We start from the raw sequence: 18996 nt of genomic DNA on the forward strand, positions 1-18996 counted from the left end.
AAAAACAGAAGACACACTCACCCTCACCGCGTCCCCGTCGTGACATTCGCCAATCTACCCACCCTATGTGCCAACACTCGAGACAAAACACCACTCCAAGGTTCAATGTCTTCATACTCCTCCCAGTCCACAGTACCTCATAAAGTCCTTCACCCCCTTTTGCTTCTGGTGCATAATCTGCAAACAAGTGAGGTACAGAGCCCCAAACCTCACTCACTTATTGTAGAGGGCAGCCTTGATCCCATGGTACCCGGCCCCCCGCTTGGCGAGCTCCGCTCCCAGCTCCTGATGGATACACAGCTCGCTCCCCTCCCAAGTGCAGTTCTTGGTCTGCCTGTCCCAGCTCAAGATCGTCTCCTTGTCAAGGAAATGATGCTGCCTCACCATCATCCCCCTGGGCGGCTCCCCAACCTGCAGCGTCCTCCTCAGCACCCAGTGCGCTTGATCCACCTCGAGAGGATGGTCAAATACCCCCTCCCCCATCAGCTCCTCCAGCATGCTCGCCACATACATTGGCGGCCTCCTCAATGCCTTCAGGCGTCCCCACAATCTGGAGGTTTTGCCTCCTGGGGCCGTTCTCGAGATCTTCCAGCTTCTTCCTCAGTCTTTTCTGGCAGTTCGTCACCATCCCCATCTCCGCCTCCAGCGAGGTCAACCGATCCTCGTGCTCCCCCACCGTCTCCTCCACCTTTTCGATTGCCAGGCCCTGTGTCTCCTGCCTCTGCTCCAAGCGCTCGAACGCCGCCCTAAGGAGCTCCACCACCTTAACCAGGTCCTCGAAGGCCCCCTTCCTTTGCTGGTGGAACGTATTGTTGAGGAACTCCGCCAGCTGCTCCGCAGACCAGTGGGCGCGGCCGCCCTGCCATCTTCTCCTGTGCCGCGCCACAAATACCCTCTTGTTCAAGCTGCTGTCCCTTTCTCCTTGCACTTCGCATCCGATGACCTATAAACCGATCCCACCCGAGGAGTTTTACATTCCCTCAGTGCTCATGCACCTTCTGCCAACGAAACACCACATAATTCGGGCGAAGGAGGACTAACAAAAATCCACCTCGAGCGGGAGCCACCAAATGTGCGACCACCCGCTCCGTGGCCGCCACCGGAAGCTCCGTGCACATTACCTGGGGTCAGGCTGTGGTTTAGTTGGCTCACCATCATCGCTTAGTCAGACGGCTGTGAGTTCACATGTAAAAGCCTGAGGGCATGCTGCACCGTCGGAGGCACCATCTTTGAGATGCAAGGTCAAGGTTGTGCACCGCCTACTTCGTGAGGTGGAAGTGTAAGAACCGCGGCACTGTTTGAATAAGAGCAGGGATGTTGCCGCTGGCGACCTGCCCATTGCCATATCGCTGCTCGTGGGATCTTGCTGAGCGAAAACTGGCTGCTGCTCCATTACGTCAGTGGGGCCACGTCAAGAAGTGGCTGTGAGGTGGCTGGCGGACACAAGTCCTTTCTCTTGTGTGCAAGCAAGTTTCATGGCTTCTGTCAGTTTTCCAGAGAGGTTACATTGTGGCTAAATGTGAGCAAAGGTTTGAGACAAGATCCAAGGAAGCAGACAAAATGCCTGCCTTCATCGGACGGGGCATCGAGTATAAAAACTGGCAAGTCATGCTCCAGTTGTATAGAGCCTTGGTAAGGCCGCACTTGGAATATTGCGCACAATTCTGGTCGCCACACTATCAGAAGGATGTGGAGGCTTTGGAGACGGTGTAGAGGAGATTTACCAGGATGTTGCCTGGTCTGGAGGGTGTTAGCTATGTGTAGAGGCTGAATAGACTGGGACTGTTTTCATTAGAAAGACGGAGGTTGAGGGGTGACCTGATAGAGATCTACAAGATTATTAGAGGCATGGATAGAGTGGATGGGCAGGTACTCTTTCCCAGGGTGGAGGGGTCAGTCACCAGGGGGCACAGGTTTAATGTCTGTGGGGAAAAGTTTAGAGGAAATGTGCGAGGCAGGTTTTTTACGCAGAGGGTGGTGAGTGCCTGGAACGCGTTGCCAGGGGAGGTTGTGGAAGCAGATGCATTAACGGCGTTCAAAAGGCACCTTGACAAACACATGGATAGGATGGGTATAGAGGGATATGGCACAAGGCAGTGCTGAGGGTTTTGTCAAAGGTTGGTATCATGACCGGTACAGGCTTGGAGGGCCGAAGGGCCTGTTCCTGTGCTGTATTATTCTTTGTTCTTTGTACAGGACACTGACAGGTCATTGGCCTGCAGGAATCAATGACTTTCAGTACATCTGCACCAGGCTATTGTTATTCAAGGAGGAGAAAGCATTCAAACCAACAAGGGACCAAAACCCACGCAAAGCAGATGCAGGGTGAACTATCAATCCTGAAGATGAAACATATCGCTTGCCATTGTAGGTGGGAATCCGATCCACATGGCTCAGACTTTTAAAGACCCCACTAAGATCTAGAAATAAAAGAAACACCATAGCCAGGTTTTAAACTGTAACTATATCGGATACGTTTACGGTTAACACAGATTAAAATATATTAACACAATTCCCACTTTACCTCTGCATTGTGGACTCTTGAGAAAGCTTCGATCTCAGCTGATCTTAAGTGTTGTCGGAATGCTATGGCAGGTACTTTAGGATACGCATTGAGTTTGATCCTTGTAATACTGACTGAAGTTCAGAAGACTTGTTCATGGAAAAGCTGGGCACATAGATAGATTACGCCTGCTCGGTAACTATTGACTACCTTATCAGGTTAGGGGCAGAGTGCAAAACCAACTAAGTGCCGATACATTTCTGCAAGGCACTGGTTAGGTCTCAGTCTCAATGCAGTTTGCATTTGCACACATTGCAGAAAGAACATGAAAGAATTGAAAATGTGCAGGATAGGTTCCCCAGGATGAACCTAGTGATGGGAAACTTAGTTGTGAGGGGAGACACTAGTTAAAGGGACTACCTACGGGGAACGGAGAAGGCAAAGAGGAGACTTAACTATTTTTATTAAATTGCGAAGGATTTTTGCAAGGTGAATAAAGGAAAACTGCTTCATCGGGTTGAGGAGTCAAGGGCCGTTAATCTATTCGTAAGAGTGAGGAGCAGACTGGTGTATTTATGCAGAGATTTTGGGTAAGGGACAATACCACAAGAAACAGAACATTCTGTCTTTTGAGGAAATATTAGATAAATACTTGACGTAAAAGGAAAAAACTACATTTATATAATAATAATCGCTTATTGTCACGAGGAGGCTTCAATGAAATTACTGTGAAAAGCCCCTAGTCGCCACATTCCGCCGCCTGTTCGGGGAGGCTGGATCGGGAATTGAACCCGCGCTGCTGGTCGTGTTCTGCATCACAAACCTGCTGTCTAGCCCACTGTGCTAAACCAGCCCCTAATCTGCCTGATGCAGATATATCACCTTACATCACCTCAGGATACCCATAAAACACTTTACAGCTAATGAGGTACTTTCGAGGTGTAATTTGTGTTAAAATATAGAAAGTTCAGCAGCCAATTTGCTCATAGTAAGCTCCCACAACGAGCAATATGATAACGACCAACTCATTTGTTTTGGTGATACTCGGTTGAGGGATCAATATTGGCCGAGACACAATGGAAACCTCTCCAGCTCTTCTTGCAAGTAGAGCAATTGATTATTTTACATCGACCAGAGAGGACAGACAGAACCTTAGTTTAACATCTCGTCTGAGAGGCAGCATCTCCAACAATGCAGAATTTCCCCGGTATTGCTCTGGGACACCAGCTGAGGTTTTTGTGATCAAGTCAAGGAGTGGGACTTGGACCCACAACCCCACTGACTCAGAGGCGCAAGTGCGCCCAACTGAGCTATGGCTGACAGCCCATTGTTGTAATCAGAGAGCAGGGCAGTTAGACTAGTTATCGACTGTTCTAACAAAGAGCTAGCGCAAGCATGCTGAATCGAGACAAGGAAGCAGAGCGACGATACGTTCAAAAAGGAGGCAGTTTTCAGGAAGTAGTGGACTGTCTGCCTTGGGCAATGGCTTAAGGAAGGCTATCAGCAAGGGTCAAGTGCAGGTTGAGAGTCCATTCTGTAGTGTAGTTTCAATGAGGATTACCACGGGTCAGTGAAGCAGATGTCGGTCTGTGGACTGCTCGAAGGGTCTTTGAGTGTCTTGCTGTTATGGTGTCATCTGAATGTCTGCAAGGCCTCCTTTAATGTACCAATGTGTTGCTTATAGTAAAAATGTGTTATTTGGCAGCTGAAGAAATAACAAAGAACAAAGAACAATACAGCACAGGAACAGGCCCTTCTTCCCTCCAATCCTGCACTGATCACGTGTCCTATCTAGACCAACAAATGTATCCTTCTATACCCCGTCTGTTCATGTGCCTATCCAGATAAGTCTTAAAGGACGCTAACGGCGAGGGGAGGGGTGAAAATCGCCCTGGATGCATGCACAATATGGACAATCGGGAATTGGTACTCGATTTAACTTTATGGCAAGTTCTCTTTCGTATGAACATTAATGGAATTGAAGACTGGGGCTAGGGTAAAACTTGCTGCCGATGAGGCATTGTTGACCATTTTGTCCTCTGTCCAGGGCAACTTTTGTCCCCAGTGTGTTAACACATGGGGATAATTCAGACAATCCAAAAGATTTAAAAATCTGCTGTTGAATAGTTATACCAAACCAATATAACAAGAGTGAATAGTGAATCGGAAATCTGTATTTACAAATATTGGCGTGGTATCACCTTCACTTTATTTCCCTTAACCCTGACTTCAGATGTGCTCTTAGAGAATTTATCTTCAACACAGTCATTGCAATCAAATCAGCCTAAATACTGCACAACAACAGCTGCGGAACAGGTAAAAGGCAGCCTTTAACATGAACTGAGGTGACACAAACACAAACACGACTGAGGGTAAAGCCTCCGTTTAATCCACAATATTGCCGAGGTTATTGTAATGATATGTATAATCGAAGGAGAGTAAAGGTGATGTTCATGTATATCAACACTAGATGGCATCACTGAGTAGTCTTATAAAAGGCTGCGTCTCTAAGCATTCCGGGAGAAGCTGATGGAGTAGCTGATGGAGAAGAATAATGTGAGGTTGAGTTAGCGTGTTGGTTATATTAGAGAGAGATAATTAATTACTGTAACATAAGTTAGCTGTTACTCAGTAGAGTGTGCAAACCATTTCAAGTAGTGTAAAATGAACTAGCTTTGGTTTAAACATATAGCTCAATGTTCTTTGTAAACACTACGACTTTGGCTCTCTTGGAGAACAATACAAGTCAAAGGTTCATGGAAAACACCGGACCGACTTTGATAAACGACCTGCATTTTGAGGGGCTGGTTTAGCACAGGGCTAAATCGCTGGCTTTTAAAGCAGACCAAGCAGGCCAGCAGCACAGTTCAATTCCCGGACCAGCCTCTCCGAGCAGGCGCCGGAATGTGGCGACTAGGGGCTTTTCACAGTAACTTCATTGAAGCTTACTTGTGACAATAAGCGATTTTCATTTCATTTTCATTTTTCATTTCTAAAGTTGGGGCCACAAAGATCAAAGTGACTGGGAAAAAAATTGATGACGCTGTTACAAAATTGATTTGGATGAAGCAAACTCTTCAGCCAGTTTGACTCCATCCTTTCAGAATTCCATCTCCCAATTCCAAACTCCAACCACTTCTTAAATGTGGGTGGCACACGGCTGCACAGTGGGTAGCACTGTTGCTTCACAGCTCCAGGGTCCCAGGTTCAATCCCTGGCTTGGGTCACTGTCTGTGCGGAATCTGCACTTTCTCCCCGTGTCTGCGTGGCTTTCCTCCGGGTGCTCCGGTTTCCTCCCACAAGTCCCGGAAAACGTGCTTGTTAGGTGAATCGGAATTCTGAATTCTCCCTCCGTGTGCCCGAACAGGCGCCGGAATGTGGCGACTAGGGGCTTTTCACAGTAACTTCACTGCAGTGTTAATGTAAGCCTACTTGTGACAATAAAGATTATTATAAATAAGTCCAGTGCGCTGGTCAGTGCCATCTTTTCTAGCACGTCATTCGGGCACTTCACTACCCATCGCGCAAGCGAATACTGCTGGATATCTGTCCTTTTAATCTCACTTTTAATATAAGACCATAAAACCATAAGACATTGGAGCAGAATTAGGCCACTCGGCCCATCGAGTCTGCTCCGCCATTCAATCATGGCTGATATTTTCTCATCCCCATTCTCCTGCCTTCTCCCCATAACCCCTGATCCTCTCATAAAAGGTACACGGCATTTTCGAATACCTAGAGTTATACCGATTTCTGTTTAGCAATGAAGAAGCCTTAACTGCATCAAGACAATTGCCCAATCCTTCCTTAGCGATCCTGTGGTACAACTTCATGCATCAAGATTGTGTAATAGTTGTCATGTGCTCATGGTGAGGTTTAATGCCAGGACACGGTAGCACAGTGGCTCTGTACTGGACTGTGAATTGGGAAGCCTTGACTGACAGAGAGTTTAAACCTCACCACTGGAGCAGATGGTGAATTTATATTAAGCTAATTACTAATTCTGGAATAAGATGGTAGTCTTGGTATCAGTGACCGGATTATTATAAAAACCATTTGTTTCAATAATATCCTTTAGGGAAGGAAATCTACCATCGGTCTGGTCTACCTTGACTCCAAACCCACAGCAATGTGGTTAACTCTTAACTGGCCTTTGAAGTGACCTAACAAACTGTTCGTTTGTGTTCAAGAAGTTGTTTTTCAAAAAACTCATTCGAGGATGTGGGCCTCGCTGGCTAGGCCAGCATTTATTGCCCATCCTGTAGCCACCTGGGTTGGCCACTTCCCGACTTAAAATGGAGATCCGCAAAGACTACAGGGAAATTCAGCCAAGCCAGGAAAAACTAGCAAAGTCTCCTGTGTATTAGAACTTGCAAAAGCCCAGACAGCGCTGAAACTCACAGCCATCTGCATACTAATGAGCGATCCCCGGGAACAATCGAAACATTTAAGGTGAATAAGGCCAAGCCAGACTCCTCGGCGCCAGCAGCAGCCAAGACAAGGGAAGGCCAAAGGACACCTAGGGACCGCCCAGCGATCAGGGAACAGCTCCAGTATTGGAGAAATCGATCCAAGTGATCAGAACATAGTCCAATCACTTGGAACCAGGTACGGGGTCCACCCAAAGGGGCAGAAAGCCCCTGGGGACTATAAAATAGAGTCCCCAAGTTCAATTCGTCCTGCTTGACAGGGTCACTCAGCAGCGAATCAACCCTTGAGAGAGAACTACCCAAGCTGCCGCACCAACCAAGTAAGTCTCCAGTCAACGCACGCTACGAGATAGGCGCTCCTAGCTACAAGTCCATACCAGCTTTTGAATCCTGCAGTTTCAGAACCCGATCAAAAGGCCATTTGTTTTCCTGACCTGGTGGGCCAGTCCAAAGCTAAGTATAGGCCTGTTAGTGATAGAGATAGTTTATTCAGTAGCATTTATGCATGAGTAGCGATTGACTGTGTATAATAAATGTGTTTTGATTGGAATCTTACTAACTGGTGTGTTGAGTTATTGATCAGTACTTGAACTTGAACCTCGTGGCAGTATCATAAAGATACCTGGCGACTCTAGAGCAAAGGTTTTAAAACAGAGCAAATTGAACCAACCAAAAGTTAGCAACAATCCCTAATTGCCCTTGTGAAGGTGGTGGTGAGCTGCCTTCTTGACCTGCTGCAGTCCATGTGGTGTAGGTACATCCACAGTGCTGTGAGGGAGGGAGTTCCAGGATTTTGCCCAGTGACAATGAAGGAGCAATGATATATTTCCAAGTCAGTATAGAGCGTGACTTGGAGGGAACTTCCATATGATTGTGCCCCCATGTATCCACTGCCCTTGTCCATCTCGACAGTAGTGGTTTTGGGTTTGTGGATGGGATGCCATTCAAGTGGGCTGTTTTGTCCTGGACAGTGTCAAGTGTTGTTGGAGCTGCACTCATTCAGGTAATGGAAGAGTATCCCATCACACTCCTGTCTTGTGCCTTGTAGATGGTGGACAGGCATTGGGGAGGCAGGAAATGAGTCACGCGCTGGAGGATTCCTAGCCTCTGACCTGCTTTTGTAGCCACAGTATTTATATGGCTGGGACCAATTCATTTTCTGGTCAATGGTAACCCCCAGGATGTTGATAGTGGAATATTCAGAGATGGCAATGCCATTGAATGTCATGGGGCAATGGTTAGATTCTCTCTTGTTGGAGAGGATCATTGCCTGGCACTTATCTGGCGCGAATATTAACTGCAACTTGCCAACCCAAACCTGGATATTGTACAGGTCTTATTGAATTTGGACATGGTTGCTCACCACCATCTTCTCAAGGGGCAAAGGGATGGACAATAAATTCTGGCCTTGCAGTGACATCCACATCCTGTGAATGAATTTAAGAAAAACATAGCGTTAAAGATATGTACGTTACTCTTCACTCTGCCGGAAGCAACTTTTAGAACTGTTGGCTTTTTGCCTTACAGAACTTCAAGCATAACAACAATGAATAAAGGATCATGCAAATAACATGATCATAAATCTGTCTGTTTATTTGCCGCTTACTATCCAGCAGTAAGACATAAAGCACTAGCTCCCGAGTGGTTGAATTGCTAATTGCAGTTGTGGAGTTAGCCAGACAGACCAGATGTTCCCAGGTCAGCGTTGACTCAGCCGGGACTGAGACATATCTGAGCTCAGTCATCTTGAGCTTTGGCATGAGGAAAAGCAGGCAGGGCTCACAGCGAAAGATTTTACGTTGCTGTGCCGAGGAGCCAGCACAGACATGAGGGGCCAAGTGGCCTTGTTCTGTGCCTCAGACCCTTTACAGTTGCGGATGGCTGTCCAGGGGGTAGTGCTGGTAATGTCCACATGCGGCGGCAGTGTCGGACAGAGCTGCACTGTCCTCATTGATGGAGTAGTTTTCCAATGTTCACCAACAAAGCTCATATTTGACGATTGATTCTTGCACGAGAAGGAAACCAATATTCATCGAACCATAATCCAGAACTAGCAGAAGAACAGGCTTAGTGTGGGAGCTCAACATGTTCTATGCCCAGAAAATAAGCTGGATTGATCAAGGAGGCCCACCACGACCTTCTAAAGGACAGCCTGGGATGACCATCAAGGGCTAGTAATACACGTAACCTAGAACGAAAAATTAACGCGAGTTATTCATCAAGAAGTCACCTTAGGTGCTATGTGAGTTTTTACTTAACGTGGATTTAGAAACGGTTGTAAGTAATGAAGTAACTTTCTTAGTGTTGTGGCGCACCATGCGGCTGGGGTTAAGTAAGAATGGTCGACTGCTGCCTTCCCCCATCCTGAATAGCACAAACCAGACCTGTGCAACTTTTTAACCTCATTGAATGAGAAAGAGGGCTGCATGCGGGCTCAGTAACGAGGAAGGGATATGGTTCATGCACGACAGGGAGGATGAGTCACAGCAGTAGGCCCAATTTATGGAACAATTTCACTATCTGAGTCAGTCAGTATTACCGTGCAGAATAATTATCCTGCGAAGTAATGGAACAGTTGATTTCAATAAATTATAATGCCTAACAGTCCCTGCTTTCCAGTTGTTCTTTGACCTGTTTTGCTTTTTCATGTGGAATGAATTCACCCTTGAACATGGTAATCAATGCTGAGTGATGCTTCAGCACAAAAATAAATCCCAGAATGATATTGGGCTAAGTCTCTCATGAGGGCTTGGGAAAACATACGGAGGTTCTTTTTTTTTGTTGTTGTTAAATTGTTGTCCACAAGTTCTTTATCTGATTCAAAGCAGATGTAGAGAGCTGAACCAATAAAAGCAAGTAATTAAGGGAGCTAAACGTTCTCTAAACAGGATACATGTTGGACCAAAGGTTTGGGGCTACAATTTATCCTTTATCCCAGGAGGAGGCGATGGTGTAGTGGCATCGTCACTGGACTAGGAATAGAGACCTAGGGTAATGCGCTGGGGACCCAGGTTCCAATCCCACACAGCAGTTGGTGAGATTTGAATTAAAAGGCTAACGATGACCGTGAAACGATTGCCGTTAAAACACATCTGGTACAATGATGTACTTTTAGGGAAGGAAATCTGCCATCCTTACCTGGTCTGGGCTACATGCAATGTGGTTGCCTCTTAGCTGCCCTCAAAATGAACTACCTGCATCAGCTTCCTGAGGAGCCTATTTCAGAGATTATCCGCTTGCTCATTGCCAGCCCTCTGGAGATGGGGGCTGCCAGTAAAATAGCGGTGAGCCAGGTTGTGGCAGCTTCCTGACTAGGCCCTGCCCCCCCACCCCACCAGGGGGGGGGGTCCCCTCCCCCACAGCCCCGGCATCAGCAGTCCATGTTTAATGGTGGAAAGAAGGGGCAGAGAGCAGGAAAACCTACGATCTTCCCAAGGAGGGCTTTCCCTTCCCGCACTCAGTCCCAATGATCATGCCTGCCTTACCAACAACCACCCCCCAACCCCCATCCCCACCCATCCCCCAATATTGCTGCTGAGGCTTATCAGTTGGGCTGGCGGAATGACTCAACTTCTCTCTGCAGTTCTCAGCTGCGAAGTTAGCCAGACAGAGCAGATATTTCCAGGGCAGTGCTGAATCAGCTAGAACTGAGACATATCCGGGCCGACTGATCTGGGTAATTTGGAGCTAATAAGCAGGGCTCACAGCGATCTGTTTTAAATTGCTCTTCCAGGTTGCCAGCAAAGACATGAGGGACCAAGTGGGCTTGTTCTGTGCCTCAGAATTTTACAGTTCTTGAGATGTCCTTAACTGGCAGCCAGTGACCGGCGAAGAGGGCGGCCACTGCCAAATTGAGGATGTGGTCCAGGTGCTGGTGAGTATTGGCTCAGTACCCATTTTGTATCCTGAAATCAGAATCATGAATCCCCGCATAAAATTCGGCCCATTGTCTCCACAGGTTAGTTTTGATTTTACCCTCACCAGTCTTCAAATAGCGGTCATGTTCTCTGGTTTCGTTGATCTGGACAAGGTGAAATAGATTAAAATGGTCCACAAAAAGTAGGCCCAAACCAACCCGGCCAATTCTTACCCCCTTTGTCCGCTCCCAGTTGCCAGCAACGTGATGGAAGGTGCCATCAGCAGCACTATCAAAGGGCACTTTCCAATAACCTACTCACCAATGCTCAGTTTTGAATCTGCCAGTGCCTCCCAGCCCCAGACCCCTTTATACACATGGACAAAAGTGCTGGTTCCAGCGATGAATATGAAGGCAGCATTTGGCCGTGTAAGGCATCAAGAAGTTCCAATAAGCTGTAGTCAATGGGAACTGCAGAGAGAGCCACTCTGCCAGCCCAACTTGTGTCTGGCTACAGAGTCACAAAGGAAGGTGATCGGGATTTTGAAGGCCAATCATCTCAAGCCAAGGGTGTCAATTTGGAAGTTGCTCAGGGTAGTGACCCTGGCCCAACCAGCTTCGTCTGCTTCATCAATGACCTTCCTTCCATCATAAGGTCAGAAGTGGGGATGTTCGCCGATGATTGCACAATGTGCAGCAGCATTCATAACTTTCCAGAGAATGAAACAGTCCACGTACTTATGCAGCTAGACTTGGGCAACACTCAGACTTGGGTGGATAAGTAGCAAGTCACATTTGTGTCACACAAGCGTCAGGCAATTACCATATTCAACAAGAGAGGATCTAACCGTCTTCCTTTGACATTCAATAGAATTATCATTGCTAAACATCCCACTATCAACATCAGGGCGTTTGCCATTGACCAGAAATGGAACTGGACCAGCCATAGGAATACTGGCAACAACAGCAGGTCAGAGGTCGGGAATCCCAAAATGGGTTACTCACCTCATGACTTTCCCCAAAGCCCATCCACCGCCGACAAGGCACAAGTCAGGAGTGTGATGGAATACTCCCCCTCCACTTGCCTGGATGAGTGCAGCTCCAACAACAGCATGGTAGCACAAGTGGATAGCACTGTGGCTTCACAGCGCCAGGGTCCCAGGTTCGATTCCCCGCTGGGTCTGGGTCTCCACACTGTCTGTGTGGAGTTTGCACGTTCTCCCCGTGTTGCGTGGGTTTCCTCCTGGTGCTCCGGTTTCTTCCCACAGTCCAAAGATGTGCAGGTTAGGTGGATTGGCCATGATAAATTGCCCTTAGTGACCAAAAAGGTTAGGAGGGGTTACTGGGTTATGGGGATGGTGTGGAAGTGAGGGCGTAAGTGGGTCGGTGCAGACTCGATGGGCCGAATGGCCTCCTTCGGCACTGTATGTTTTATGTAACACTCAAGAAGCTCGACACCAGCCAGAACAAAGCACCCGCTTGACTGCAACTGAGTTTAGCTCTGAAAATGGTGGGAGCTGCCTAATACACACTGCTTCTCCCAGATTGTAAATCAAAGCAATAGAAATATCTGTTCAATCTTTCCCAGAGCCTCCGACCTGGGGAACCGTTTTCTTCACCCTCAGTCTTCCTTTCCCATAACAAATTATAGGCTTCACAAACCAACTAGGTACCACCTAACCACTGCTACTTAATTTATCTCAGCTTCCTTTCGATGTTGGTGAAGTCTGGACCACTTGATAATTTAACATACATAAAGGATGTATTTGATACATTTCAGCCAGACAGTATGACATAATTGTCAAGTGATGAAAACTCCTAATGAGCTCTTCAAAGCAATGAATGGTTGCTGTCAGTGAATGGAAAGCATTTACTCCCAAACTGGTATTTATGGTGCATATAAAGTTACCGCTCCTACATTCCTTTGTGAATGCTCCGTTCTTTCAGCTTGGGAAAAAGATTTTCAGCAGCCTGTAGACAGGGATGAGCACATTCCAATTGGAGGGCTGTGAATGGCATATAATCTACCCCAACACAGACAATTCAATATCTTTCACTGGACTAAACATACGCTAAACAAGGCAGAAATGTAACTCAATTATCCCTAATGGATAATGGCGCTTAAGCAGTGAATGTGACAACCCCTTGCACATTTTCTGTCCTTACTCTGAAATGCAATCCTATCAGGGACTGATTTTACACAAACTAATTGAGTTTTGTCATAGCCGGTTTCTATATTCTGCCAATATAGAATTCATAGAATTTACAGTACAGAAAGAGGCCATTCGGCCAATCGAGTCTGCACTGGCTCTTGGAAAGAGCACCCTACCCAAGCCCACACCTCCACCCTATCCCAATTACCCATTAACCCCACCCAACACTAAGGGCAATTTTGGACACTAAGGACAATTTAGCATAGCCAATCCACCTAACCCGCACATCTTTGGACTGTGGGAGGAAACCGGAGCACCCGGAGGAAACTCACGCACACATGGGGAGAACGTGCAGACTCCGCACAGATAGTGACCCAAGCCGGGAATCGAACCTGGGACCCTAGAGCTGTGAAGCAATTGTGCTACCACTATGCTACCGTGCTGCCCAAATATAGTACGGTCTTGGTCTAAAACCTCTTATTTGACATGATTGATTAACCAATACCCTTCGAACTCCCAATGGATATAATTATTTCATTCTTGGTGCGGAGTCAATATGAATTATATTGCATCATTGGAAATAATACACAATTAATTATCAGAGTTATTCATTTATTAAGATATGCAGGTTAGGTGGATTGGCCATGATACATTGCCCATCAGTGTCCAGGGATGTGCAAGTTAGGTTATGGGGTTACGGGGATAGGGAGGGGTAGACAGGGGAGCGGGCATGGGTAGAGTGCTCATTCGAAGGGTCGGTGCAAAATTGATAGGCCGAATGGCCTCCTTCTGCACTGTAGAGATTCTGATTCAATGATGATTCTATTGGAAAGAAGGGCGACGATGGACGTTCCGAGAACTATTTGAGTAAATGGTCCCTCGATGCATACCCCTACCTTCAACAAATGTTAAAGACTAAAGCTTGCGCACAATGTCTCCAAGTTTCTGGAAACAAGTGTCTAACATTGCATCGGTGCACGATCCCTGGGGGATTTTCGGAAGAAGCAATACTTTGTGTGATGTGTAATGTACAAGTTCATTTCGATCAGGTGTCTTTACTTCTGGCGAGAATTACAAAACCCAGCTCTAAGATTATCCATGTACATCAACCTTAAAATCTAGTCGTCATTTCCTGGTTGAACTTGCTTTGACATCTTGCTCTCCCGTCCCCTTTGTTATAAGATGCCTACTGCATTGACTGGGTGTCCCTGATTATATTCTTATTGATCCTCAAAACATAACTTAAACACATGTTTCTGCTGAGCAAGCTAGTTTAAATTCTGGGTTATGGGCTCCCCTCCAGGCTACAGTAGACCAATGTCATGTATTGGTATTGTATGTTGTTCTTGTGGTGCGGTGGGTAATGTTCCTGCCTCTGAGTCAACAGGGTTGAAGCCCCTGACTTGTTGGTTAAGGGAGGTGAACCCCCGATTAATCAAGAACCTACCTATCTCGGTCTTAAAGAAACTCAGCGATTTGGCCTCCACAGAAGGCTGTGAAGGCCAAATCACTGAGTGTCTTTAAGAGAGAGATAGACAGGTTCTTGATCAATAAGGGTATCAGGGGTTACGGGAGAAGGCAGGAGAATGGGGATGAGAAACATATCAGCCATGATTGAATGGTGGAGCAGTCTCGATGGCCTAATTCTGTTCCTACGTCTTATGATCTTAAGTGTTCATGACATTGCCAAACAAGTTGGGTATCGACCCACAAATCCTTCTCAAACATACTAATGGCAGACAGTAGGAGTGAGAGGCATTCCTGGGCAGCCATGTGGATAGAATATTGGAGCCTCTAGCTGTAGCTTCAGAGTGCAACATACATGTCAAAGTCCATGTTGCCACAGCAACTTGGACTCCCTGAGTGCACTTTAACACACTGCCACCATGAATAGGATGGGAACAGAGGGATACGGACCCAGGAAGTGTAGAACATTGTAGTTTAGTCGGGCAGCATGGTCGGCACGGGCTTGGAGGGCCGAAGGGCCTGTTCCTGTGCTGTACTTTTCTTTGTTCTTTGAATATCACTTCATTCTGCCTTCATCGCTTACCAATATGCTGCTTCGCCACTCAATTCGCAGTTAACAAAACTCAGCAAAAAACAGGCCCAGAGAGATTGTAACAGCTAATCCCACATGAAACTCAGATGTCCCTTTCCTGAGGTTTTACGCCGAGTAAGAATCTGTGCAATATTCAGACACTATTTCAACAAGGGTTTGCTTCACATATTGAAAGAAAAGTAACAATAAGAAACGCTAGCTCCCCACTGTGGGAAAACACAAATGTGCCAACTTCCTATAGCTTCGGGCAAGGAAAAAATTATTATTCCTCTCCTTAATACTTAACAAACTATTAAACATTTCCATAAATGAACATAATTATTTACCAGAGCAATCCTTGGAACCAAGCCTTGAAGGCTGCTCCCCCTTGATGAGTCTGAATGGGCCATCAAAGCAAAATGAACCATCTCCTTCAGAAACTGTTGCAGGAACTGCTGAACTAGCAAAGGATCTTGTGTTTATTCTTGGCTCGCCAGTTTGGCAATGCTACACAAAGCTTCATTTACTTGGAAGCACAGTACATCTGTGCAAGGTTGTTAACAGCAACTTGCATTCATATCAGCACTTTTTAACGTGGTCGACCTACCCAAGGTTTTCCCCGAGTGCATCACGGGACAAATGTGACACCGAGGCACAAAATGAGCCATTGGGACAAGTTCATGAAAGGAAGCTGAGTCAAAGAATAATAATAATAATAATACCTTATTGTCACAAGTAGGCTTCAATGAAGTTACTGTGAAAAGCCCCTAGTCACCACATTCCGGCACCTGTTCGGGGAGGCCAGCACGGGAATTGAACCCTCGCTGCTGGCATTGTTCTGCATCATTTAGCCCACTCTGCTAAACCAGCCCCTGGTTAAGGTGGGTTTAAATGAGCAACTGAAAGGAGATAAGGGGGTGGAGAGGTTTGGGGAAGGAATTTGAGAATTTGTTTTGAATAAACTCTCTTAAAACCCACAACTGTTTAAAAATCATTTGCTTTGCGGCCTTTTGGATGAGATCAAGCTTGTTCTTGTCAAATTGGATCTAGTAATGTCCCTTGTCTGGGGGCTGTGAGTTAGATTGAAATTGAATTTGTGTTTGAAGCAAGGAAAGAGATGGATTATGGACTTGCCCCGTCCACCCTGCACATCGGTTTAGTAACTCAGAGGAAGGAACTTTAAAAAGAAAATCTACATCGTAATAATTCACTGGGTAATTTTGCATTCTATCCTTTTTATTGTTACAAAGAGGCTTTGCTCAGTGTTGATGTTACAAATTGTTGGGAGGCCCAGCATCATGAACCCTGTGCAATGCTACCCTCTGTGTGAGTGTTAAGGCTTCTTGAAGGGCAAAAGTGGTGTAAGGCTGCAGTTATAACATATCACTTTAATTGACTGTGAGTCAAAGGCAAAGCCACCCAATAGAATGCCAGCTCCATTCTTGCAAGTCTGACACGAGCCAATGAACTGCCTCACCTGTGGTAATGAGTCAGATGTTATTTTTACTGACAGAAATTAAAAGGGCCAAAAGAATGTGGACAGCAATTCCACGAAGGTGTGAATCGCGTTTTGTAGAATCATTGGAATAACAGTACATTTGGCCCCTTTCTCTTCCGTCTTCCATCCCAAAGTGCATTCCCTGCAACAATTTAAGTGGTTCTTATTCAAATGTTTAGCTCCTGTAGGTTTTAAGGAATGTAAATTTGGACTACTAGTGAAAGAATTATGAAATTAAAGAGCCAAGCCTATGTTTAAATTGAAATGTGTAAACATCTGTTATGGGCTGGAATGGTTGGGCAACATTCACTAAAATGTCCGACAATAACATGCATATGTGATTTGAGCCACTCACTCCATGCATATTGGCCCAAGCCTTGTCTGTATCTTGAACCTATAAATTGGGAAGCAATCAGAAAGAAGTTGCATGACTTGGAGACAGTTTATTTTACTCCTGTATGTTATTTTATATGTAAATAAATCTGAATGCCAGATTTAACCTGATTAACATGCTCAGATTGTGTGGTGGTTACCAGTTTTTTGAGCAGAGGGGAGAATCCGCCATACACCACAACAAATCTTCAGTTCGCTATACTATATGATGGACTAATTGTTACTTCTGGGAAATTCTATGCTGTGGAATATGTGCCAGAGTTGAAGAGTGGAAAAACAGGAACGTAGGACTTCGGAGCAGTAATACGCCATTGAGCCCGTTAAGCCTGCTCCACCATTCAATAAGATCATGGCTGATCTAGCTGGGGTCTCAACGCCACTTTCCTGTCTTCTCTCTATAACTCTAGACTCCCTTGTCTATCAAAAATCTGCCTTGAATCAATCCAATGACCAAAGACAACAACTTCATGAAAACCTTTTGATAAAATTTGGTGACATTTTGCTGGGGGCAAGAACTCTATTATCTTCAGCACAGTTTTGGCTGAGGTAAACAACATGACATATAGCGATGCAATGTGGATAATTGAAATGTTTGCCAGAATAAAGAATTTACTGTGTGATATTAGCATACAGCAGCTTACCACAATGGCCCATAATTTGCCGGGGCTGAGTAACGAACAGATCCTCTGTTAACTAAACCTGTCCTTGCTCATTTCCTTGTCGCAATATTTTCTGATGTAATCTGCTGAAATTGAACAGGGAGTGAGAAAAGAAAATTAATTTTTTTTCAAATGTTTTACATTTTTAAAATATCAAATAGTGAGTAAAACCAGGAGGGATCACACACCACACTTGTAATACTTAATTTTCATGGTTTGTTGGCAGTAACTGACACTTCGTACATCATTAAAAGAATCTGTGACAGCTAATCTGGGTGTAATTAAACATGCATGGATCAAAGATTTTACATTCTTCATACAATTTGATTCCCTCCACCTGATCACAACATTGGTCCATTCGTGGAGAAAAGAGCTGAATTCCAGAAGTGAGGCGAGAGTGATTGCCACTGACATCAAGGCCGCATTTTCCCAAGTGTGGCATCGAGGAGCCCCCGCAAAACTGAAACAAAGGGAACCAGGGCGAAAACTCTCCCTTGGCTGTTGTCATGTCGAGCACAAAGGAGGATGGTTGTATCATCTCAGGCCTCGGGCATCATTGAGTGAGTTCCTCAGGAAGTGTCTGAAGCTCAACCATCTTCATCTGTTTGTAATGTACATAGACAATTTTGAGGAAAATGTACCTGGTCTGATTAGTAAGTTCGCGGATGACACCAAGATTGGTGGAGTGGCAGATAGTGTTGAGGAGTGTCAGAGGATACAGCAGGACATAGATAGGTTGGAGACTTGGGCAGAGAAATGGCAAATGGAGTTTAATCCAGACAAATGTGAGGTAATGCATTTTGTTGGTCTAACATAGAGGGGAAATATACTGTAAATGGAAAAACTCTTATGAATATAGAAAGTCAGATCTGGGCGTGCAGGTCCACAGATCTTTGAAGTGACAACACAATTGGACAAGGTAGTCAAGATAGCATATGGAATGCTTGCCTTCATTGGATGGGGCAGCGAGTATAAAAACTGGCAACTCATGCTCCAGTTGTATCGAACCTTGGTAAGGCTGCACTTGGAATATTGTGCACAATTCTGGTCGCCACACTACCAGAAGGACGTGGAGGGTTTGGAGAGGATGCAGAGGAGGTTTACCAGCATATTGCCTGGTCTGGAGGGTGTTAGCTTTGCTGAGAGGCTGAATAGACTCGGACTGTTTTCATTAGAATGACAGAGGTTGAGGGGCGACCTGATAGAGGTCTACAAGATCATGAGGCGCATGGATAGAGTAGATGGGCAGGCACTCTTTTCCAGGATGGAGGGGTCAGTCACCAGGGGGCAAAGGTTTAAGGTCCGTGGGGCAAAGTTTAGAGGAGATGTGCGAGGCAGGTTTTTTTACACAGAGGGTGGTGAGTGCCTGGAACGCGTTGACAGGGGAAGTTGTGGAAGCAGATAAATTAACGGCAATCAAAAGGCATTTTGACAAATACATGGATAGGATGGGTATAGAGGGATAC

General features: G+C 45.8%; 1 long non-coding RNA gene across 3 annotated transcripts in view; it reads right to left on the reverse strand.

Moving 5' to 3' along the window:
- Nucleotides 1–4799: 4799 nt before the first annotated feature.
- LOC140407022 (uncharacterized) overlaps nucleotides 4800–18996 on the reverse strand; it is a 31515-nt gene continuing 17318 nt past the window's right edge. Inside the window, exons 4-5 of one of the 3 annotated variants that reach the window (XR_011939421.1) lie at nucleotides 17513–17616; nucleotides 4800–5041 (exon numbers count right to left, since the gene is read on the reverse strand). This is a non-coding gene — a long non-coding RNA (uncharacterized lncRNA). Of the gene's footprint in view, nucleotides 5042–6909; nucleotides 9122–16809; nucleotides 16873–17512; nucleotides 17617–18996 lie in introns of those variants that run through there. The other 2 variants (XR_011939420.1, XR_011939422.1) reach the window with 2 other exon arrangements.

This window comes from Scyliorhinus torazame, unplaced genomic scaffold (genome assembly GCF_047496885.1).
Source record: "Scyliorhinus torazame isolate Kashiwa2021f unplaced genomic scaffold, sScyTor2.1 scaffold_1097, whole genome shotgun sequence".
Taxonomy (NCBI): domain Eukaryota; kingdom Metazoa; phylum Chordata; class Chondrichthyes; order Carcharhiniformes; family Scyliorhinidae; genus Scyliorhinus; species Scyliorhinus torazame.